Genomic DNA, 24,626 nt, shown 5'->3' with positions numbered 1-24,626 from the left:
GACCCTAGTATATGGATACATTTTAACAGGTTAGACCCACTGGGCCAAGCTCATTACAGTAGCATGTGACCAGGGAAATCTGAATTATCCTAAAATACAAAATTTATCCTTCATCCCACACAATGTCCAATTTATATGCCCACCCTGACCCCCAGCTGCTGAGATAATTGGATTGACTTTCATGCTTCTGGGTTTCTCCATTTCCTTTAGCCCTTCCACTCTAGTAATAGTTCATTTCAAAGGCTTTGGGATTGTATTGAGTCCAACCTATTCAGTGAGTTTCTGTCCTGTCCTTAAAGATCTATGGGAAAAATAAATTCTATAACCTCCTTCTATGCCTAACAACTTTTACAGTGAGTAAATTCTGTACAATCTGAATTCCTTGATTGTGAAAAAATGTCCCCAGGGCCACCCATTGGGAGGCCTCCCATACACTTACTAATCCAGCACAGCTTAGAGGTCTTGACAGCTCCAGCAGTGCTGCTTAGACACCCCCCTTATGAATATGCAAAGACAATCTTTCACTTACAAAAGAAACTGATATAGCCATTATGGCCTGTGGTTAATCAAACCTCCATTCACTTCCCTCTGCTTTGAGAACCGTCATCAAGAAAACGTGTTGCTAAGCAAACTTAGCAGTAAGGACCTGGTTCCCGTAAAAACGATTGCCTAGAGGCCAGCTTGTTTAGAAGTAAGGATCCTGGTGGGTTTTTTTGTTTTTTTTCTCAGCCTCTAATTTGATTTCCTATAAAATCTAAGCTCATCATTCAGTTAAAGGAAGATTTGGAAGTTGCTCACACATTCCTCATTTTAACAAGTTAGAGTTTACACACACACAAATACACATGCACACACACACACTCACTCACACCAGGTCCTTCCACTTGCTTCTGTAACCGCTTCTTGGAAAACATCCAAGCTTAGGCCAAGGAAATGCATAATAGAGAAGCTGCTGACTTTCCAAGCATCTGGTGAATTCACAACTTTCATTGAGCCTTACATAATGTATCATCAATATTCATTCTTTCATAGACATCTATCTTAGTCATTCCCACCTCCCCCAGGAAACACGGTCAAGAGAAAACATAAAGGACACTCTATTACAAATTCTTAATGAACAGTACCTAGGAACAGAAATTCACTTTCTAGCTTTGCAACTCATTTTCAGCATAATCTTAAGAGATCACTTAAAACTAGTTGTGCTATGGATTCCATGGCCCCAGAATAGTGAATAACACTTTTCAGGACACCAAGATGAGTCCTTAAGCCTACCCACACGATAGCATAACATCCTCTCAAACTACCTAGATTATTAGAATCCATCTAGGTTAGTCAAAAGCTCTGTTTTATAGGATCTAGGTACTAATTTCCTCTAGCAGGTGGTGGGCCAGTGGTACATGTGAGGTTCTGATTAATCAGTTTTTATTAAAGAAATGAGTAAGAAAATGGCTAATGTAGTATTTACCATTATTCAATGGTGGCATCGTTTCTGGCTCTGCTGGAACTCTTCAGTCAACCTGAAGCAAGATGGTTCTAATCTCTGAGGAGCTCTGATTCCAAAGGCTTCATGTTCATACTGGATTTGAAGACCTACATTTTTGATATTCCAAAAACCTGTCAGTAATGCCAATGCCTAGATGACTATTTGGTGTTCAATCCATCTCTGATGTCAGATGCATGAAATCATTCTCTTTTATCTGTTTTGCCATCTGATTGACATGGGTTGATTAGTTAAGGTTTTACAATAAAGAGAAGCTAATGGATCTTTGAGTCAAGTGGGGTGTGTGTGTGTGTGTAGTATGTGTGTGTGTTCTTATGTGTGTACATTTAAATACTTTGCTCTTCTTTTGTTTTGACTTTATTCAATTAACTCATCAGCTTGCAACTAGTCAAGTATGACTTCCTAATAGCGTGGGTCATGCTTACTCCTTCAATCAACTCTTGGCATGTAACACTCCTATCTTCTTCTCTGAACATCTGTATAAGACCTCTACCTGTTTTGTCAGCATCTTACAGAAAGGGTTCTTCGGGGGGCACTTGTGGATTTCTATATTCAGTCATGAGTAAAACATGTGAAAGCACACTCTAACAAATACTTAGGTATACATTCCTCAAAGTTATGCTCCTTAGGGGAGCAGTGGCATAGCTTTATGAAGGACCCCCTCTAATAATAGTTGGTGGGAGTCAGGATCTCATCTCAGCCTTCAGAGAAGTTTTTCATCCAGTCTTCTCTCATGGAATTGACACATTTGGCACTTCTGTCAACACTGCACTTACAGCTTCTGTGACATGACTGAAAGTCCTCGAGGGTAGTGAGTGACTTTTTTTTTTTCTTTAATTCCACCCTGTCCCTCCCAAAAGCATCAGGAAAAATCCAAGAGGAGACGCTTAAGTGTATGCAGGTGGCAATGCAGTCATGTGAATCAGTAATTAAATATAATTCAGTTTCTCAGACCTCAAAGACCAGAGAGTTAAAATCAAACATGGGGAGGGGAGTATACATACTGAGACCCTCTGGCAAATCTGCTAGAGCCTCAGCTCCTCCCGGACCACCTCAGGGCCTCTGGACAGCTCACTTCTCTCCTTGAAAGGCTGCCGGTCCCCTCCAATGGTGCTGATCAGTCTCTCCCCTGCTGGATGGCCTACATTCAGGCTACCCTGGGATCTATTGATTTCATTGCTGATCACCACTGTTGTTGATCTGCTCTCTCCCATAAGGTCCGTGATTCTACAGTTACTTTGGTCCTTGTATGGTCTGGCCCACTTCAAACTCTGTACAGTGCAAGATTGGGGTGGAAAGGAAAGAAAAAAAGTAGAAGAAGGGTTCTTCCTCCTCCCCCACCCCCAGCATGAGAATGGCTTCCGTAAGTCTGAAGAAGACGTCTTAGAAAGCCAGGTCTCTCACTGTGCCTCTGATGTGAAAATTACTTCTTGTGGCTGATTTGTCAGTTACTTTCATGAAACTACATCTCTCCAAGAACAAAAAAGTTAAAATTTGTACAAATTGGCCAATTGGCCCCTGGTTCTCTCTAACTGGGGTTCAGGCAACAATGTGAATTTGACCACACCCAAGACCAGGGCTCTCTGCTCCTCCTCCACTGGGGGCCCTGGGGGCAAGAAAAGGGCAGTGAGTACCCCCTCCTAGACATCCCAGTTGCAGGGCGAGCTATTGACCTGACAGCTCTAGCCTGTCCACTCCCTGCTTCTCCTTTTATGAGACCCTGAGGAAGAAGGCATCTAGCAGCCTGCCCAGTGAGGCCCAAGTGTCCCAGAGCAGTTCCCTTCCACACCCTTTTACAACATACAACTTAGCCAGATCTGCCAAAGATGAAAGCATGCCCCCTCCAGCTACCCAGCAAAATTGCCAATTAAATCAGAGAGATGAAATTGGATCGAGTCGATGTCTCTGATTCAGCTGGCCCTAGGGAAATAGTGATTGCCAGCAGGTGGTTCAGAGCGACTCTTTGTAATATTCATTTCATGTTGCTTAAAGATGTGAAAAAGACCAAGTCTACCAGCTTCTGGTGTTGGGCAAACCAGACTGCTGTTGGATAATATTTGAACAGACAGCTGTGTCTGAGTGTGCCAGGGAAAATCTTCCCAGGCAATCAAGTAAGGTCAGCACAAATTCCCCAGACTAGCTAAGAACTGGATTGTGCCTAATCCCATGAAAACTGAGTGGTGAGTTATGGGCACTGTTGGTTCTTTCATACACATACGGGTTCATTCACTCATCATACATTCACTAGTTGCTCAGCAATTATTTACAGAGCTCTAATCTGTGCCTGTTTCTGTCTTAAGTGCTGGGTACACACTGTCCCGGGCACCACAAAGCCTGAAGGCTAGTAGCTGATTTTGACAATGCATTTAGTTTCTCAAGCACTGGTCGGAACCTTTCCTGAAAAACCTACAGGACACAGTTCTTATTAATACAACAAGACCATCAAAATTATTTAACTTTTTAACTGCATAACAAAGTGGTGGAATGAATGAAGCACGTATCCTTTGCATTCAAAGTCAAATAGAAGCTTTGTGTAAGCCAGGAATAGAGACAACATCGCCTAATACTCAATCTAGTCCTCGACTGATCCCTTTGCAAGAGGAGGCCTATCTATTGATCAAGATTCCCATAGCAAGAAGAAACTAACTTAGACTGTGTAGAAATCACACAAAACAATAAGATCACAACCACATAAGAGGCAATACTATGCCTTCTGTATAAAGTCCTGCAATAAGTAAAAGCAAACAATGTCTGAAATTCTGAATTCAATGTCACGAGAATGCCTTCCTGACCTCTATCCCCTCTGGATACAGAGACACATGTCTATATGTACTGGTCATACGCAGTAGGTCAGCCAGAGTCTTCCGAACACTCACTGACTGTGATATAATTCTAATCAGCTTCTTTACTTGGTTGTTCAGAATATATCAGATTATAGACAGACTAGAGGGGAAGGGAGGGACGGGGCTTTTACACTAAGCATAATGACGGGAGAAGCTGCAAGTTGATAATGTGGTAAGAAGAACTGACATGGGGCACCCAACTCTTCCCCGTAGTTAATGCTCTTAAAAATACTCAAAGTTCAACCAAGTGAAGGATTAAGAAGGCAACAAATTATATTCTACATTTTAATATGTTTCCATCCAAAAATTATAAATAAAATTCAGTCATGTGCAGATTTTTAAGTAGTGCTTTACTTCTAAGTAGCACTTTCCTCTAGAAGAGCAGCTTGGAAAGTTTGTTAAAGTTCTCAGATGCATCTTAAACCCCTTGACCCTCCTAGCAATGCTGTGAGACAAGTAGATAGATATTTATTTTCTCCATTGTTCGTTCATCATTTTCATTATTTTCCTTTGTCCATTCATTCATTCTGTCAGCCAATGGGCATTCTTGAGTACCTCTCTGCTCTGGGTAGTGGGCTCCCCTAGTGTCCTGTACTCTCCAGTATAGCAGCCCTAGGCACATGGGACTACTGAAAATAATTAAAACTAATTAAAACCACAATCCTGTGTATATGATGGATACAGGGGTGAAGGAGATGAGGAGGGTGAGAGTATCTGCTTGTCCCGGTCCAGGAGATGCTCGGCCTGGCTCCCACATCTACCTGTGATTTCCCTTATTCTGTCAGCTGTACTCTGTTCTATCTCCAGGGCACCCCATCCACCTGCTTACAAGGCAGCACACCGCCAAAACCAGCTAGACAGGTGACTGTCTCTTCTTTTTCTCAATGATTTCCAAGAACTCCACAAACACAATGGGTAAGCTACCCTAATAACTCACTGATGCTTTAATTATTATCTTTATTGCTGAGAACTGAGAATGCTCCTCTTGAAACAATCCAATTCTCTTTTCCTTCTTTGCCCTTTACCTCTATTTTTCAGATGAAAGAGGCTCAAGACAATAAAACTCTCAATTCCCCAAGGTGAGCTACATCAACTTTCACCTCCTGCTGTGCGTGTCTCTGATGTCCCCCTCCAGCACAAGATCAGCCTCATGAAGGACATCCAAGGCGCCTTCCCAGGGAATATGTGTGCCTTTCTCTCCACCAGGAAATTAAAGGTTGAAAATAAATGGTCTTTGGTGCCTTGGAGTTTTGAGAAGCTCGATTTCTTTTTAAGCGGGAAACAGAGAATCAAAATGCAGAGTAAGTGTTACTATACCCCAGCAAGAAAACCACGGAAAGAGAAAGTAGGCTAGGTAGGATCTAATAAGGGTGCTGGAGGCAAATCCTAAGGACAAGTTGAGGATTTAAAGGGATTAATGTTGCTTATGAAAGAACTACCAGAGGAAGTGACAGAAATGTGAAGAGGTGACTGGGTAGGCCAATCTGAAGATGCTTAAGCGAACTATGGAAAAGACCATATTAAGCTCAAAGGAAAATGTAGACTCCATTGTCATCATCAGAGGCTTATCAAACATCTTCGCCAGACATTGAATGCTGGGAAAGTACCTCAGCCTTAACGAAAAATAAAATAAAACAAAAGAAATTAAAATTAAGTTAAACTAAATTAAAATAAAATAAATAAGTGCCCCTCTATGAGGGCCAGCATGATGAATGAATGAAGGGACAGTTGTGGTTCAGCTTTTAATTTTAAAAACTCTTTTCTGACTAGGACCTTTTCCACTAAATACCAAGGATTGACTGAACTCTGTGGCAACACAGTTCACAGTGAAATAGGAAGCAAGTCCCCACTCAGAGGGAAAGAGCCTTGCTCTGAGGCTCAGAACAAACTCTGGATTCCAAAGGACCCCATCCAGCTACGGGTGTTGAAAACCATCAAACGCAGGGCTTTGCCCTGCCTGACCCTATGAAGCTCCCTAGCAGATGAGGCCCACAACATCTTGTTCTGCCCTGGGTATACGTCAGTCTACCAAGAATGTAGCCTGCCTTCCTCCTCCCTGTTCCCAACTGCTGGATCCCAGAACGTAAACCAGTTCCCTCCTGGACTGGAGTCCTGTTCTGAACACAGGTGATTTGTTAGCTGTCACAAGGGTGGGAGAAGTTGGGGGTGGGAGGGCTGGACCCTGCAGAGTAGTGCTCCGACCTTAACATGCCTGGAATCACTAGCCTGGGGAGTGCTGTCACCAAATTCGAGAGCCCTATTCTAGTACCCTGCTCCCAGACCGACCCCTAAGAATATTGAATCCAGCCTGTGTTGGACCCAAATCTGCCACAGCCTTTGATGTTCTGATCCAATACATTCCTACAGCTGTGCTTACCCTCCTAGACCTGGTTTACCCTCTCCCAGCCAGCTGATAACTAGGACACTAGCAAGTCTCCCACTCTGAAGCAGATAGTAGCCCCTAATCATACATAAGAATGTGGTAAGGCTTATAGGCCCAAGGAAGGAATCTGGATCTTATTCTAAGCATGACCGGAGAATTCTAAGCAGAAGAAAGGCATAATTTGCCACGCCTTTCAAAAATGTAGCTCTGGCTACAATGTGAAGACTGGATCTTGAAGTGGTAAGGGAAGATGCCTGGCAACAAGTCAGAAGGCTAGCTAGTTCTCCAGTACTCAACTAGTACTCCCATGGTAGCCCAGTGAGAAATAGTGGTGAGTGAGAGAGGAAAACAACCTTTTGTTTAGAGATGTGTTTTGTTTTTAATTATTATTTTTACTATGTTATGTTAGTCACTATACAGTACATCATTAGTTTTTGATGTAGTGTTCCATGATTCATTGTTTGTGTAGAACATCAAGTGCTCCATGCAATACGTGCCCTCCTTAGTACCCATCACCAGGCTCATCCATTCCCCCACCCCTTCCCCTCTGAAACCCTCAGCTTGTTTCCCAGTGTTCTGAAGGTAGAGTTGATTAACATTGTTATGGGGGAGAGGAATTGATGGTCACTACCCTTGTCCATGTCAGGGGCACATGGGTTTAAACTATAGTACATAAAGAGGATCTCGGTAAGGCATAAGTAAACCTCATGTTCATTATTTATCCATATGTAGGTATTGGAATTTTCCAGGGATCTAATTGTCTAATGTAACCTACAAGATTTTAACCTTAACAGTAAGTTCTTCCTGGGACATAATAATGCTTGCTCGCAAAAGTATTCCTTCCCTAAACAGAAGTTTCACAGCTTGAGTAAGTGCAACAATAGAAGACTAATACATAAACTCAATGCTGTGACTTTTCAGCAGGATTCTGCAATGGAATTAAGAGCATCTTGAACCATCTCCTGAGAGTCTGCTAGAGTTTGTTTCAAAAATATATCTTGAGTGCCATTTATGAGTGTATTCGAAAAGTTCCACAAAACAATGTGGGTCATTGACAAAGACTCCTCTGTCTATTCCCCTGGAGAAAAAACCTTTGGTAGAATAAGCTGAATAGCTTGGAATATGTTAACACTCATTGACAATATTTCCAATGTCATCATCAATTATACATCAACACATAAGGCATCTATTAACGTTCTCATTTGAATTCACTCAATTACATGCAAATGGCTCAGCCAATGTAGGGATGAATGGCCTTCTGATATAACAGTGCAGTTTTTCCACCATCCTTTATGTGCAAAAAAATCATTTTTATTGCTTATGAGCTTTCCAGTTCTTCACAGAATTGTTCCTTTGCCTACCCCCCCTTTTTTTTGGTTTAAGAGTAAATCAATCTTATATCCTTTAAAATAATGTTAGACAATTGTATCAACTTGAAGAGGTGAGTTGGGAATGTCTAACGGTAGCAAGCTTTGCGACATGCTTGAAGTACACTATGTGTATACAGACCACACCAGAAAACCTGGAGTGACACTGAGGACTCAGGGCACTGATATTCTCCCAGTTGTTCTCCCAGATGTGTAGGGAAGTGTGTGGACACATGTACTACTCAAAGTCTTCAAATGCAAAGTTGATTTTATAAATACAATGAAAACCCATCATTGAATGAAAACCCATCATTGAATGAAAACCCATCATTGAATGAAACCCCCAAAGAAATATACAAGCACCACCACGCCTCTCACAGCATATGTGGAATTTCTTAAGCACTACAGTAATAGCAAGGGTTCCCTCTCAATGTGGATTACAATTCTGTATTTATATAAACTATTCTTCAGTAGGAAATAATCAGGACCACAGTGCTCTCTGCTAGTTTGCGATCCTGTCCCTTTCCAACATTTTCTCATTCTATCACCTTATACCATGTGTTTTGAAGACTTAGTCAAGAAATGCCACCCTTTCCCCACAATGAAATCTTAAAGAAATTCCCAAATTTATAGTTTGAGACAGATGGCTCAGTTATGCAGTATAAGCAACAATGTCCTAACTAGATCATTGATTTCATTTATGAAATTTGCCTCTGAACAAAGACTGATGGTTCTTGGATTTAAAAATAAACAAACCAAAAACAAACAAACAACAACAACAACAAAAACAGTGCCTCAATAATCCCAACCATTTATCAAATTATCAAATGTCTTAGAGGAACAATGATAGGTACAATTGTTACATATGTCTGTACCCCAGAAACCATCAGAAGCTAAGCATACTTGTGGCTTCAGAACTTTTATTTTATTTGAGTAGTCTATCACCACATGGATTCCAGAAATGAAGCTTAAGAAAAAAATGGCCAGCAGGCTCGAAGAAGTCATTTCAAACACAGGATCTACTCAGTTTCCAGCTGGAAGAAACATTCAGTTCCTCTTAGTACCTGAGAGGGGATTTCCACTACCAACAGTTGCCAACTCTCTCCTAAAAAGGTCCTCTTCTGGTAGCTGAAGATTTCCTGCTATAGTAGGCAAGGGTGATGAGGTCTTCTGCCAACATCACTTAGTGGAGTCAAATACTCCAAAGCAAAACTCCAGTATGTGATAGCATCAACTCCACGATACCAAAATAAACAAAAACCTCTACAGTGACCCATAATATACATGGCATACATGATACCTATGGCAGTAAGCACACGGTCCCTTTTGGTTCCATCTACCTGGTACAACTGATTCTTGGTCCTTTTGAGCCTGTTATTTGATAAATTGATTTCTTTCTTTATATTTTTCTTGCAATAGTCCTTTGGAGATAATATCACAAAATCACTGCTCTTGAAATGCCTTTATCGACTCTTGCTTTTGCCAAGTTTGAAAATTATGATGGGACATAAATTTACAAAGATAAGGCAGATATCAGAGAAGAGGACTTTGTTTTCATCAAAGCCAACCACCATGAACACACATCCAGCTAGTACAAGAGGGAGGAAGTTCTGGGGTCAGAAGTCCTAAGTCTATTAATAACGTCCCTACCCACTAACGGCGTAACCCTGGAAAAGTCCTCCAACATTTCCCTGTCTCAGTTGCCTCAGCTAGAAAATGGGAATAACCACCCTTCCTCAGCCTACTTCACAAGAAGATTAATATAATTAACATAATAATAATATAATAATCCTTTGGCAAATTTTAATTTCAATTCATGTAGCTGTATGCATGATCAATCAATGATAAAACTGGGGTAACTTAAACAAGCAGAATAGATAAAACTCTCCTTTAGTGGACCTGGAAATGTAACACGTCTCATCAATAGTCAGAGTCAAGAAAAAAAGTTCTGTTTTGTTTTGTTTTTATTTTAATTCTGAGAGATACGTTTGGTAAGCAAGTTAATAGCTGAGCACTCACCATGTGAGCCTTCAATTCATTCGTGCCTCCACTCATTGAATCCTCTCAGAAACCTTACAAGGGAGATACTCCCTCTTTTTAAACAAAAGTTGTATGTTTTATATGAAGCAGAGGAAGACTTATTTTTCCTAATCCCTTCCCATATTTTTAACCAATTATGTTTTTTTAGTAGACTGAGAGGGGATAAGTCAAGCCCTTGCTCAGGTTTTTTTGTTGTTTTTTTTTGTTTTGTTTTGTTTTGTTTTTTAATGTGACAACTTTTCTTTGTTATTTTTGGCTTCAGGTTTGACTTTTTAAAAATAAATCTGAAAAAAATAATAAAAATAAATCTGATGGACACACTCTAGTCCTGGTTCTAGTCTTTTTTCGTTTAACTGAAGTATAGTTGGTGTACAATGTGATGCTAGTTCGGATGTACAACTTAAGAGCGAGCTAGTCTTACTTCCAATTTCCAGGGATGATGTCTGAGCCTTAGCAAGTTAAGTATTTTTGCCCACTGTCGCTTCCCAGCAGACAACCGAGCAAACATTCAAACCCTGGGTATTTTGACTATAAAACCCTTAATGCTTGAAGTAAATGAAACAGAGAACAGAAAAACAATAGGAAAAAAAATTAACCAAACTAAGAGCTAAGCAAAACAAAAGATAAATAAAATTAACAAACCCTTAGCTAAGGAAAAAAAACCCCAAATCAATGAAATTATAAATGAAAAAGGAAACATTACCATAGATGCCACAGTAATTCAAAGGATCATAAGAAGTATAAACAATTATACTCCAACAAACTGGGCAACCCAGAAGAAATGGAAAAATTCTTAGAAACATACAAATTTACCAAGACTGAAAAAAAAATAAATAGAAAACCCAAAAAGACCAATTATTAGTGACAAGGTTGAATCAGTAATCTAAAGTCCCCTGCTGAAGAAAAGCCCAGGACCAGATGGATTCACTGGTGAATTTTTCTAAACAACTGCAGAAGAATTAGCCCCAATACTTTTCAAACCCTTCCCAAAAAAATTGAAGAAGAGGGTACATTTCCAAACTCATTTTAGAAGGCCAGCATTATCCTGATACCAAAGCCAGAAAAGGACATTACTAGAAAAGAAAAATACAAGCCAATATCCCTGATGAATATAGATGCAAATTTTTTAAATAGAATGCCAACAAACTGAATTCAGCAGCACATTAAAAGGGTCACTCACCATGATGGATGCAAGTACAGTTCAACACACACAGATCAATCAATATAATATATCACATTAATAGTATATATGAAAAAAAAAAAACATATGGTCCTCCCAATAGAGATAGAAAAGCATTCAACAAAATTCAACATCCACTCATGATTTAAAAAAAAAACCTCAACAAATTAGGCAGATAGTTACAGAAGGGAGGGGGTGGGGGCATAGGACAACTGGGTGATGGGTATTAAGGAGGGCACATGATGTGATGAGCATGGGGTATTATACACAACTAATGAATCATTGAACATTACATCAAAACTAATGATGTACTGTATGTTGGTGAATTGAACATAATAAATAGAAAAAAGAAGGAACAACCCCAACATAACATAATAAAGGCCATATATGACAAACCCGGAGCTAACATCATCCTCAATAGTAAAAGGTTGAAAGCTTTTCCTCTAAGATCAGAAACAAGACAAGTGTGCCCACTCTCACCACTCTTATTCAATATATTACTGGAAGTCCTATCTAGAGGAGTAAGGGAAGAAAAAAAAATAAAAGGTATCAGAATTAGAAAGGAAGAAATAAAATTACCTCTATTTGTAGATGACATAATTTTTTTATTAACATATAATGTATTATTTGCCCCAGGGGTACAGGTCTGTGAATCATCAGGCTTACACACTTCACAGCACTCACCATAGCACATACCCTCCCCAATGTCTATAACCCCAACACCCTCTCCCTACCCCCCTACCCCCAGCAACCCTAAGTTTGTTTAGTGAGTTTCAGAATCTCTTATGGTGGGGTGCCTGGGTGGCTCAGTGGGTTAAAGCCTCTGCCTTCGGCTCAGGTCATGATCCCAGGGTCCTGGGATCGAGCCCCACATCGGGCTCTCTGCTTGGCAGGGAGCCTGCTTCCCCTCCTCTCTCTCTGCCTGCCTCTCTGCCTACTTATGATCTCTGTCAAATAAATAAATAAAATCTTTAAAAAAAAATAATCTCTTATGGTTTGTCTCCCTCCTGATCCCATCTTGTTTCATTTTTTCCTTCCCTACCCCCCAAGCCCCCTACATTGCCTCTCAAATTCCTCATATCAGGGAGGCCATATGATAATTTTCTTTCTCTGACTGACTTATTTCACTCAGCATAATGCCCTCTAGTTCCATCCACATTGTTGCAAATGGCAAGATTTCATTTCTTTTGATGGCTGCATAATATTCCATTGCATACATATACCACATCTTCTTTATCCATTCTTCTGCTGATGGACATCTAGGTTCTTTCCATAGTTTGACTATTGTGGACATTGCTGCTATAAACATTTGGGTGCATGTGCTCCTTCAGATCACTACGTTTGTAGTAGATAACATAATTTTATAGAGAATCCTAAAGACTTACCCCAAAACTGTTAGAGCTAATCAATGAATTCAGTAAAGTTTCACCATACAAAATTAACTTACAAAAATCAGCAGTGTTTGTATAGAATAACAACAAAATTTCTGAAAAAGAAATGAATTCCAATTACAATAGCACCAAAAACAGTAAAATACTTAGGAATAAAACAGCAAGAAACAATAAGAGTAACTCAATTATAAATTGTGCAAAGGACCTAAATGGACATTTCTCCAAAGAAGATATATGAAAGGCCAACAAGTACATGAAAAACTACTCAATATCACTAGTCCTTAGGGAAATGCAAAAACCACAATGTGAGCTTACCTCACACATGTAAGCATGACCATCACAAAAAAGACGAGATCCAAAATGCTAGCACAGATGTGGAAAAAAGGGAACCCTTGTGCACCACCGGTAGGAATGTAAATTGGTAGAGTCACTATGGAAAGCAGTATGGAGGATGCCACTTCTGGGAATATATCTAAAGGAAATGAAAACACTAACTTGAAAAGATATCAGCCCTGCCATGTCCACAGCAACATCATTTACAACAGCAGACACAGGGAAACAACTGAAGTGTCCATCAATGGAGGAACAGATACAGAAGCTGTGATATATATACATACAATGGAATATTATTCACCTATTTAAAACAGGAAGGAAAACCTGCCATTTGCAGCACCATGGATAGACCTTGAAGGCATTATGCAAAGTGAAACACGTGAGACAAAGACAAATACTACATGATCTCACACGTGGAATCTAAAAAACAAAACCAAATTTGCAGAAAAAGAGATCGGAGGGCTGGTGGAAAGAGACAGGCATGGAGGAAGGTGGTCAAAAGATACAAATGTCTAGTATTCAGATGACTCTAGGGATATGATGTATGACATGATGACTATAGCCAGCACTACTGTATGACAGATAGGGAAGTTGGTAGGAGAGTAAAGAGTCTGCATCACAAAGAATTTTTTTCCTTTTCACTTCTTTTCTTCTTGTCATATCTATATGAGAAGGTGAATGTTAGCTCAACCTATTGTGGTACTCACTTCACAATATAGTGAAATCAAACCATCCTGTTGTATACCTTAAATTTATACAGGGATGCATATCAATTATTTCCCAATAAAACAGGGGAGAAAAAAAATCCATGCTTGTCACTACTGTTAGATGATCGTCTAGAGAGCTGTGAATTCTTTACTCAGAACCCTCTTCCCCATTCTACATCCACTCCCTGGGTGTTTCCGCGCTTTTTACTCCCGTTCTTCTCACTTCCTAAATTAGTCTCCTCTGATTTACTGAATCCTCTGGATCCTGTCAAGCTTACCAAAAACCATGGCTTTGGCACATGTCTCTCTCACAAAATCCCGTTTCATACTGATCACTCTCTTTGGTTGCATTAATCTGTCCATCACATCTTAGATGTGTCCTCCACAGCTTGGCTTTTCCATGAAGGCACCGATTGTGTGGTATGTGTCTCCTCTCTCTCTCTCTCTCTGTCTCCATCATGCTCAAGACTGTACTAGGTTAACAGAACAGCTCTTCAACAATGACTTGAAGACATTAACAAACCTTCTATTTGCCCTCCTCAAGTCCAGGCTGGCTTTCCTATTCCGGATGCCATCCAGGCAAATACCCACAAACAACATGCTGGGCCCAGGTGAGCAAGACCAACCTCTTCCGTTGACTGGGAACCTGGCCAAACAAGCAACTGTGTGAAGCAAAAGAAGCACAGGTCCTAGCGAAGCCCAGAGTGGCACCAGCCACCCCAACCTATGGGGCTACAAGAAGATTGGCCAGTTTGGTGTTTAGGCTGAACTTTTAAGGATTGTGTGATAATTACAATAAATTATTACTGAATGCTTACTGAATGTGCCTTCTCCTCCCAGCACTTTTAATGTGTCACCTCACATAATCCTCTCAATAACTCTATGAAAAGATGCTAATATTATTCCATTTTACCGGTAAGAAAAGAGGAGCTGAAGGAGAATAATTAGTCCAGGGTTCCTAGTCAGTGGGAGAAGGAAGACTGAAATGCAGGCAGGCTGGTGTCCAGAGACCACACCTTTAACCAGGAGTCCAGCCTTCCTCTCAGGTAGGTTAGTCACTGGGGAGGGAGAGGAAGGATGGTCCAGGCTGAAGGCCCTGCACACCTGAAGACACAGGAGGAGCTCAAGCAGCCTACGTAGAGAAGCTGAAGGAGCTCTCTGAAGGGCTCTGACAGTTTCAGGTGAGGCTCTGGTTGCTCTGAGATGGACATTAGCCATTAACCAATTCAGGCATGGCACAAAAACTCAGTCCTGGGGTGGCCAACCTATCCCTGAGGGGAGTCTGCACTGCCCAGAGGCTTTTGGTGAGCTGTGGGTCCCAGGAACTGTGCCTCACCGTGTCCACCCTGCCTGCCTGCCCCAGTGGCCACAGGGTCCTTCCTGCCGTGCATCGGCTTTTCATGAGCTACTAATAAGCTACGTGACATTGGGCAAATTACTCAGCTTTTCAATGACTCAGGTTCTCATCTGTAAAATGGGCATGGTAACAGCATTTACGTGCAAACTTGGTCTTGAGGACTAAATATAGACAAAAGACATAGCAGAATGCCTAGCTCATCATAAATCCTGATCAAGCTGGAGCCTAAACATTGAAAGGGCTCATCTCATCTGCATCTGCAAATCTGTGCACGACCTGGGACAAACAAAGCTTTCAGATACCTTCGCCTTCTCATTTTCTACCGGTGTGCAGAAATATTTTTAAAAAGCAGTTATCTATCAGTTATATGTCAGTTATAAAAGTGTTAAATAAATCCGTGAAGGCAAAGAAAAAAGAGAAAGAGACAGGAGCCATCCTGCCGTTGCCATGACAACGAGGCAGGTTACCTGGACAGAGATTTTGGAAATCTCTTAAAAGAATAGCCAGAGATGTTTCCGTCTCTTTGGGGAGGGACAAAGTCTTCCTTTATCCTCCACTAAAGCCACACATTGCTGAATATGTCCCAATTAACACAGGGCAAGATCTGAGAGGAGCGAGGACGTCGCGGGCAGGCAGGTGGCGGAATGGAAAGAGAGTTGGCAGGGGGCTACAAGGTAGGGGTCATATCCGTGGAAAATGCAAGATCAAACTGCCAGGATCTCCATTGTTTCACTTAAAATGCCCAAAGAGCATTCACTAAAAAGCATCATTCTCACACATGAAGACCCCCAACTACCGCAGATTAACTTTAGAAGAAATTGAATCTTAACCAATAACACTCGTTCTTATAAACAGTACTGACATGAAGAAAGTGATTAAAAACTCTGGCGGGCAGGACTTTTCTCCGCAAGTCATTTTTTATAGAGAAAGGAATAAAGAGCTTAGGATTCATGACATGCGCGCCCCCCTCCCCACATCTCCTCGGGTATTGTATATAGGTCGTGTGTCTGTGTATGCGTGTGTTTCCCTCCTACGATCTGCAGTTTACACTTCACATAATAATCTTGCACACCTCTCTCTCATTTTTTCAGTTAATCGATAGTATTTTTAGAGCCACAAATAGGGGCTATTTGTAATAGTACTTCCTTTAATTGCATATTTTTCAAACATGAGACTATTAAAGTAGCTGTCCATGAAAGCAGTCATTCAATTCTCCTCTGAGGTGCCCCTTCATTCTGAAAGGGCTCACTCATCAAGCTCAATAGCATCTCTTGGCTGCCTGAGAAAAAGCACTGGAGGAAAAAAAAAAAAAAGCAACCTATTTTCCAGATCAAAGTAATCCCTACTCCATTGCCATGGCTGCAGACGTCTCTTTCTTCTTTTCATTGACCAGACAAGGTCCTTCTCAGAGCCCTGCTTGCTTTTTTTTTTTTTTTTTTTGCCTGAATTTGTTTTCTCGTTGGGAAAAGTGGTCATTAAGGTATTAGTTTAGGTTGATTGGTTCTTCAGCAACAGAAGAGGCTTCTGATGCTTTGTTATCTCTGACATGATCTCAAAACAGTGGCCTGATTATTACACAATACAGAAATAATAACTCAAGGCAGCAGGCTTCCCGTTGAAACCCACGCAGGGTGGCGAGTATATGACGCCGCACCCAACCTGCTAGTCTTTTCACGGGTGTTTCTGGGGACCTCAGTGTCTGGCCACATCCCCGGACATTGCATGGGCCTTCACCTCCCTGCCCTGGCCACTGAGCCCCCCTCCCATGAGCTCCCCCAGAGTTGTTGAGGCTACTGAGGACTTGCCTCCATTTATACCAACCAGCGGCGCATTCACTAGAAAGAATGGGGAGAGGGAGAGGGAAGGCTTTGATGTTTCCCGGGGCAGGAAATCACTTGGATGATTCTTCCAGGGCCACTTGGCAGTAGGTAGAGGGTGTGACAGCTGGTGGGAAGGTCGGCGGCTGGGATGTGACCGCTCAGCCGTACCTGGAGACTGTGCTGCCCTTGCAAACTTAGAAGTTTGTTCCTCTAGTCTGGTGGGGGGTAGGGACGAGGGATAAAGATCAGAGGGCTTGGCACATACCACCTGGGAAAAGAGAATTCAAAATTATCAAATAACAAGCCGGAAGCTTTCATTACTTTTTAAGACCAAGTGACCCAAGTCGTCAAGTCTGATCTAGTAAGAATGAATGACTGCCAATACCCAAGAGGTGGGATGCACGGTGATCAACCACGTGGAGCCTGAATCTGGTCTTCAAGCACCCCTCTACTCATCTGTCAAAATACAGTTGGTAACAGGCTGACTATGAGGATCGGTAATCATATTTACTGCAACCTCGCCATGTGCCAAACACTGTGCTTAGTACTCGACACGCATTAACATCTCCTACCTCCAACAGGTCTATGGAACATTTCCTACTGAATGCCCCTCTTTCTTACAAGGACACAGGCATAGAGGCCTGAAGTAAGTTATCCAGATTCATACAGCTGGTGAGTGAAGCCAGGATTCAAATCCAATCAGCCCAAACTCTAGAGAACTCTTAGCCACCGCTTAGGAATTAAATGAAATAATATGTAAACTATTGATTCTGGTACCAGACACTCAGCAATATCACTGATCATTCATTTCACATTGCCAACATTATTACTGAACTCCCTCTGTTGCTTCATCCAAATGAAGAAAAGTGTATGACAGGGCTTCAGTAAGGGAAAGGCTTTATGAAAGCAAACACGTCAAAAATAATTATGATAACTGGAACTGGCACACAGGAAAATTGACAATATTTCTTGATTTGAAAGTTCCATGGAGATACAGAACACTTGCAGGACTCACTGGGGGAAACAGGAGGCTTGGGAGTGGGAGTTCGTTTCTAAAAACAGCTCAGCCAACGGGTATGGCCAAGGGTCTGGAGAATTGGCATCCTTGCTGCCTCAGCTGGGTGAAGGTGGAGATGGGGCTGGGTGCTTCTGCATTAGCCAAAGAGAGAGGGCAAGCAGAGCTGACAGACACAACCCACTCAGGCGACTAGAGAAAGCCTGACCACACACTCCGCGCCATCCATACGTAGAAAATACATGCACAGAGCAGCTAAATCCTTCCCCTCTCCTGTGTGAAGACCTCAAGGAACCAAGCGATCCTACCATCTGCAAAGTCTTAGGGAGAGCCAGAAAACTTATTAAAAAGCCTCCTTCATTCACTTATTGGATTAGTATTTATTGAGAATCTTCTACATGCCAAGCATTGTGAGGTGCAAAGAATATAAAAAGGATTGAGTAGGTCCCTGACCTGTAGTAGGAGTAGGAGTAAGTGGTCTAAACTAAAGAGGGCTGTACTATGTCATTTGAAGGAGTGGTACACAGAGAACCCTGGGAGAGAAGGTGAGGACCAGGGGTACCTAGTTCTGATGTGAAGGTAGAAAGAAGTAGGGTGAGGGAAGGGAGTGGGGTCCTAGATGTCTTCTCAGGGGAGGTGCCCAGTAAGGATGAGAGTGAGGGGTCATGTGACCAAGGTCCTGCTCACTGAATCTGGCTCTGTCCAACTTTCTTCCTGCCTGTTGTGTGTATCAGTAAGGATTGCGTGAACACAGAGCTCCCTCAGACACTGCAGAGGACACATAAAATAAGTAAAAGATAGGATCCCCCATCTTACAGATACTTAAAATGTGATCGTGAATCCAAAGAGGCATAAGAAAAATAATTAGATAAGCTAGGGGAGTGGGTAGCAACACAATCCCAACGTTGGCTTTACCACTCTAAAACTTGCTAACTTTTCACACACTGCCTCGTCAGAGAGCTAAGTTTGTCGTGGCTGTGGACCATTGGCCGGAAGCTGGGGAACATTCCTGAATACGTTAGTCAGTTGGCACCACAGAACACCTACAAAGATCTCAGTAGTTAAGAGCCATCACCCTGGGGGTGCCAGAGTGGCTCAGTCAAATACAAATACTGAGCCTCTGACTCTTGATTTCAGTTCAGGTCTTGACCTTAGGGTCATGAGTTCAAGCCCAGCATTGGGCTCCACACTCGACATGAAGCCTATTTAAAAAAAAAAAAAAAAAAGAACCATCACTCTGGAGTCAGGTCAGTTCCACAACACACTGTTTGAACTTGGGCAAGCCACTTAACTTCTCAGAGACTGGGTCACCTCATCTGCAAAATGGAGATCATAATGGAGATCATTTCTGCACTGGTTGTGAGAGAACTTGAGATAAAACAAGAAAGTGCTTAGGTCAAAGTCTGCCAACCATAAGCTCTCAATAATAATAGTAATAATAATAATGAAGTTACAAAATAAGTATTACTTATAATGGTTTACCTTTTAAATAAACGCATATAAGCAATATTAATACTGTTCTTGAGCTCAGTACCATGGTAGAGGCAAATACAGTTAATTAACACTTTTAGACTCTTTACTATGAACCAGTCACTATTCTAAACACTTCATATGTTTTGACTTACTGGATTCTCACAATGACACTATAAGAAAAATATCATTATCCCCAGTTTATGGGTAAGAAAACTTGAGCACAGAGAGGTTAAGAAATTTACCCAAGGCCACACAGCAAAGCCAGGATTCAAACCCAGGCTGTTTGGTTCAGGCTGCACTCCCAACTGCTCAGCAATGCTGCTTCTTGTCATAATGAATCAGATATAGTTCTTGAAAAGAATGTTTATAAGGCAAGCTGACATATGATAAGACTCAGGAGAAATAAAAATCATAAAAGTACCAAAAGAAGAGCTTGTGAGAGTTATCAAATCCAGATGGGAAAATCAAGGAAAGAGAACAGGAAAGAGAAGCAGTAGCATGCTGTGTCATGAAAGCCAGAGGAAAGAATTTTAAAGAAAGCAGGGAAGTACTGGCTAGTCATGTCAAATATTGCAGTGATGGCAAAGTGGAGGAGCCTTGAGAACAAACAGGATGCGGCACAGTGAGGAATGCAGTTAAGGGAGAGAGATCCCATGGAGGGCGGAGGGTAAAGCCAAATGACGAGGGTTGGTAAGAAAGTGACTCTAATCACTGTAGACTTAACTTTTTTTTTTTTTAAGATTTTATTTATTTATTTATTTCACAGACAGAAATCACAAGTAGGCAGAGAGGCAGGCACAGAGAGAGGGAGAGGCAGGCTCCCAGCCGAGCAGAGAGCCCGATGCGGGGCCCGATCCCAGGACCCCAGGACCATGACCCGAGCCGAAGGCAGAGGCCCCAACCCACTGAGCCACCCAGGCGCCCCTGTAGACTTAACTTTTGAAAAGATTAGTAACAAAAGGAAGGCAAGAGAGAAATGTCAGTTCAAAGGATCCTTCCCCTCCCAGACAAGGGTCCTTTGCTTGTTATCCAATGGAACTTACACGTGCAGAAAGAGTGACGATGCAAGAGACAGGTGTGGACAATTTACGACTGAGCAAAGAATATGGACAGCTTGTGTGGGGTGGCTCCAGTGGGAACTCCAGCCTTGGCAAAGAAGAATTACCCTTCTGCCTCTGACTCAAGAAGGAAGAGGAGACAGATGGAGATACGGAGACATTTGGATATGGAGGGCAATGAGGCAACTCACATCAGCCGCTTCTGACCTTTTCAGCAAGGAAAGTTCTAGGAAGAGAAGCGTGGATGTCATTGGACATTGGCTGGACAGCCCATTATGGAGATGCCATTTCCCCTTTCTGGCAGCCTGACAAACTCCTACTAACCCTTCAGGGCTCTAACCACCTCCTCTGGCCTCCTAAGTGCCAAGGCAGAGTCAAGGCTGTGTCACCCACACCTGTTCATTTATTTTTCTCTTACTACATCAGTCATGCCCGTTATAATTATTTTTGCTCCCATTGCTCTTGTCTTTCAGTCTGAAGTCCTCGATGGTGGAGACTACATCATACATTATATATTAATTTCTCTGCCATCACACTAGTACAAAATGATATGCAGTAAATGTGTGTTGAATGAATAAATAAATTACTCCATAAGCCATACATAAAGGAATTGCAATTCAGACCCAGAAAGGGAATAACATTTTAGAACCAGCATCTTAAATGTCTAGGTTCATTTCAGATCGAAACAGTCTGCTCTTGGGCAATTACCCTAACCTCTCTGCATCTAATAACCCAAGCTCTGAAAAATGGGGAGCACAATCCATGGAACTGTGAGCTTCATTAGTGAATGCCAGTAAAGGGCTTTTTAAGTGGCAAAGCTGATAATTACAGAAAATGCCTCTGAGGGAGAAAGATGACAAAAATCTGTCTCAGGGACAATGAAGGAGCTTTCTTCTAGGATTTCCACCACATTTCACCCTGACACAAGCAGCCATGGAGGAGCCGGAGCCCTCTCAAAGGGCCTGCACCACTAGGGTCCAAGGTTATGTGTTCACCAAGTTCATGAACTGCTGTGAAATCCTATTTGTTAGAAAGCACAAGGGAGCAAGGTCCTGTGACTCAGCACCTCCCAGCTCAGGCCCAATCTGCCCCCTATTTAACTTTCAGCCTTTTCTATTGTCCTGCCTTGTGGCTCCCGACTTCTGCCTTTAGAGAGCATCAACAGGCCACTCAATGTGCTCAACCCCTGGAAATACACTTGCTCTCCCAGGAAGTACATGATAATTTATCACTGCCATTTTCCAAGTGCTATCCTGATAAACAGATACCTGAGTGAGCCCTGAAAGCAGCCACCAGCTGACTGGCACAAGATGAGACACAGCCCAGTCCAGGTGAGCTCCAAAAAACAATGTGACATGGAATAAGAAGTTGAGTTGATGTTCTGGGACTTTTAAAAACAACAACTTCATGATTGGTGTATTTTATACTTATTTCTAAGGCCATAAACATATAAGGCATAATGTATTCTAGGTGGCTGGTCCTAAATGTAGAAGAACATTGCTATGGAAAAGTTTAGTGAGATGATAATTCTAAAATGTGGGTATTTAATTAATACTCTATGTAATTCATATCCACACAAAGGCACGCATGTTCGTACACACTTGCACACACACACATACCCCCTCCCCCCAAAACTGATTTTGTGGAAGGTAAATTCATAATGGATTTGCACCCCAGATACACATATTTCATATTAGCATATGTGTGATAATAATGGGTAAAGATAGTCTAGAATTATTAATTGTCACAGTTAATCAAAAGGTGATTATATAGAGGAGATCAGATCAGAGTAAATGACGAATGGGCATTAGAAGGGAAGAAAAGAATAGGACACAAAAAACAGGGATAAGACTAAGAATTGATGACAAGGTATCTGCGTCTGTCAGTGGTCCCAATTCTTTTCCAGACTGGTTATCAAACCACATTCAAACATTTCCAGAATAGGGGCACTTCCCGCTTGAGAAAGGCCTTGAATTGGTCACATTTGTGATAGTGAAGGAGGTTTTCTTTTCCGATACTGCAGGCTGCTTTCTTACTATCCAAGCAGTTAACAGTCTGTAGATCCTCGTCAGAGCTAAATGTAGAAAATCTGCCACAGCTATAATTAAAACTCTGGTTGGTATCCACATTAGCCAGTTGATCTGAACATTAGCCACTCAAAGCTCTTCCTGAAACTTGTAATTAGTTGGGAGAGAGATAAAATGACAGCCTGTTCTTACTGACATGACTTCAGGGTCCACACAGAGGCTGAATGGCCCTTATTCAAGGATACCATATGGGGAAGCCTTTCAACTGTCGGAAAGTCAGGCTAAATGACTTCTCATATCACCTGCAACTGTGAAATTGTAAAATTCATTGACCTCACAGGAAAATTACAAGATTATTCTATGAGGTGGACATCACTGGAACATTCCATCCCTCCTGGGGAGCCCTCCTGTTGAGGACATGCAGAAGCTCCTAAAACAATGTCAGCTGTGCTCACTGACCCACACACCTTGCAGTGGTCACCTGTGCTATCTGAGCCCCGAAAGCCTATTCCAAGTACCCTGTACTTACCCAAGTACTCCCCAGGCCCCAGTTCATCCAATGAAATAGCTAATGGAATCTTGGCTTGCAATCTTTTCTGGGCAGAGTTGAGGTAAGTAATTTTAGAGCCCATGATACCTTGGAAATTTGAGGCCATCTATCCCATCAACAATCAAAACAGAAAATAAAGCCTCAGTAAAAAGATTATATTGCTCAACCAGTATGCCATTAGTGTAACAGATATAAATTGAAAGAGTCAGGGAGAGATTTGGTCTTTTTTTTTTTTTTTTTTTTGAGGTCTAGAATCTCAAGGAAGGTGAGAGCTTAAAGGAAATGGGGCAGGAGGGCAGAAGGGTCATATCATGATTAAAGCTCCTACCACGCAATTAATCAAATGTGAGGTATATCACAAGAAATCGTAATAAAAAGAACAAACCCTCAGTGCATACCCTTAGTATCTAAGACGTAGAAAAATGTACTATGTGGGACCTCATTTCAGCTATCCACTTAGGGATTTATGCAAACAAAGGCTCAGGCTGTCAAGTGACTATTTTGGAGTAAAGAAGAAGCAAAGGGCCATGAGCTGAAAACCAAATAAAATTATGCAATTCCATTCTTTAAAAATCTTTCAAAAAGAAAAAACTAATCTGTTACATGACAAAATATATAAAAATATACAATAACTCATAGGTAAGGGGTTTTGATCCAATTTATCTGAATACCTACCTCAATTTCTATGCCTATTTCTATATTTGCATTCATATTTTATCAGTTATTTTGTGTTTATTGGTTGCCTCCTAAACTAAACTCCAAATACCTCAGGATGATGTCATTTTCTTTTAATCCACGTCAATCTGTTGCCATGCTCACTGTGGTTGACCAGCATCCCATAGAATCACTAAAAATGTTTCACCCAAACCCAACTTCTGCTTTTCCTAAGGTAAGAGAGATTGGTTGAAGTGCTTTACATAAACGTCACTAGGGAAATTCTCCATTTGAAATGTGGGTAACAATTACTCTGTACCTTGAAGTCATTGTAACTTTTCAGAACATTTTCATGGAGACCATTTCATTTTGGTATCTATTTCATGAACAGTCCCCAAAGAACATTATAACTACAAACCCAACAATCACCCCCACTCACCAGTGAAAGCTATGTCTGGAGTCTTGTGCCTTTTGGTAAACCGGCAACTGGAGGTCATTCCTCCTCCAGGCAAGAAAATGTCCATTGCAATTCATCTCGTTAGAATGTAACAGCGATCAGCTAGAGATCAGCACTAGAGAAAGACAGTGCTCAGGTGACATTATAGCAACTCAGACTATAGAAAGATCCAGAAGGTCAAAATACAGGTCTTCCTAGTCCTTGCAAAGTTGAAGGAAGACATCTAAGTGTCCTTCAATTACCCTATTAAGTAAGGTGTCCACAGTGTTTATGGTTTTCTCCCATCCTGACATTTTGTCATAATTTAGCATTCCTGGGAAGGCTGAAATGAATGCTGAATTTTTCACTGGAGCTGGGTCATGCTGACAGCGATAGCAACTGACAGGAGATTAAAAGGAACCAAAGATACTGTGCTGAAAATGTCTCATCAAGGTCACCCACTCGTGATAAGGCAAGTGGAGGGTGAGGGA

The 24,626-nt window shown here is 41.6% G+C and overlaps 1 pseudogene; it reads right to left on the bottom strand.

Annotated features, from left to right (window-relative positions):
- Positions 1-24,626, bottom strand: part of LOC111154006 — a 67,603-nt pseudogene that overhangs the window by 20,262 nt on the left and 22,715 nt on the right.

This window comes from Enhydra lutris, unplaced genomic scaffold (assembly GCF_002288905.1).
Source record: "Enhydra lutris kenyoni isolate GAN:26980312 unplaced genomic scaffold, ASM228890v2 scaffoldscaffold34, whole genome shotgun sequence".
In the NCBI taxonomy this organism is placed as follows: domain Eukaryota; kingdom Metazoa; phylum Chordata; class Mammalia; order Carnivora; family Mustelidae; genus Enhydra; species Enhydra lutris.
This window is presented reverse-complemented; position numbering and strand designations above follow the sequence as displayed.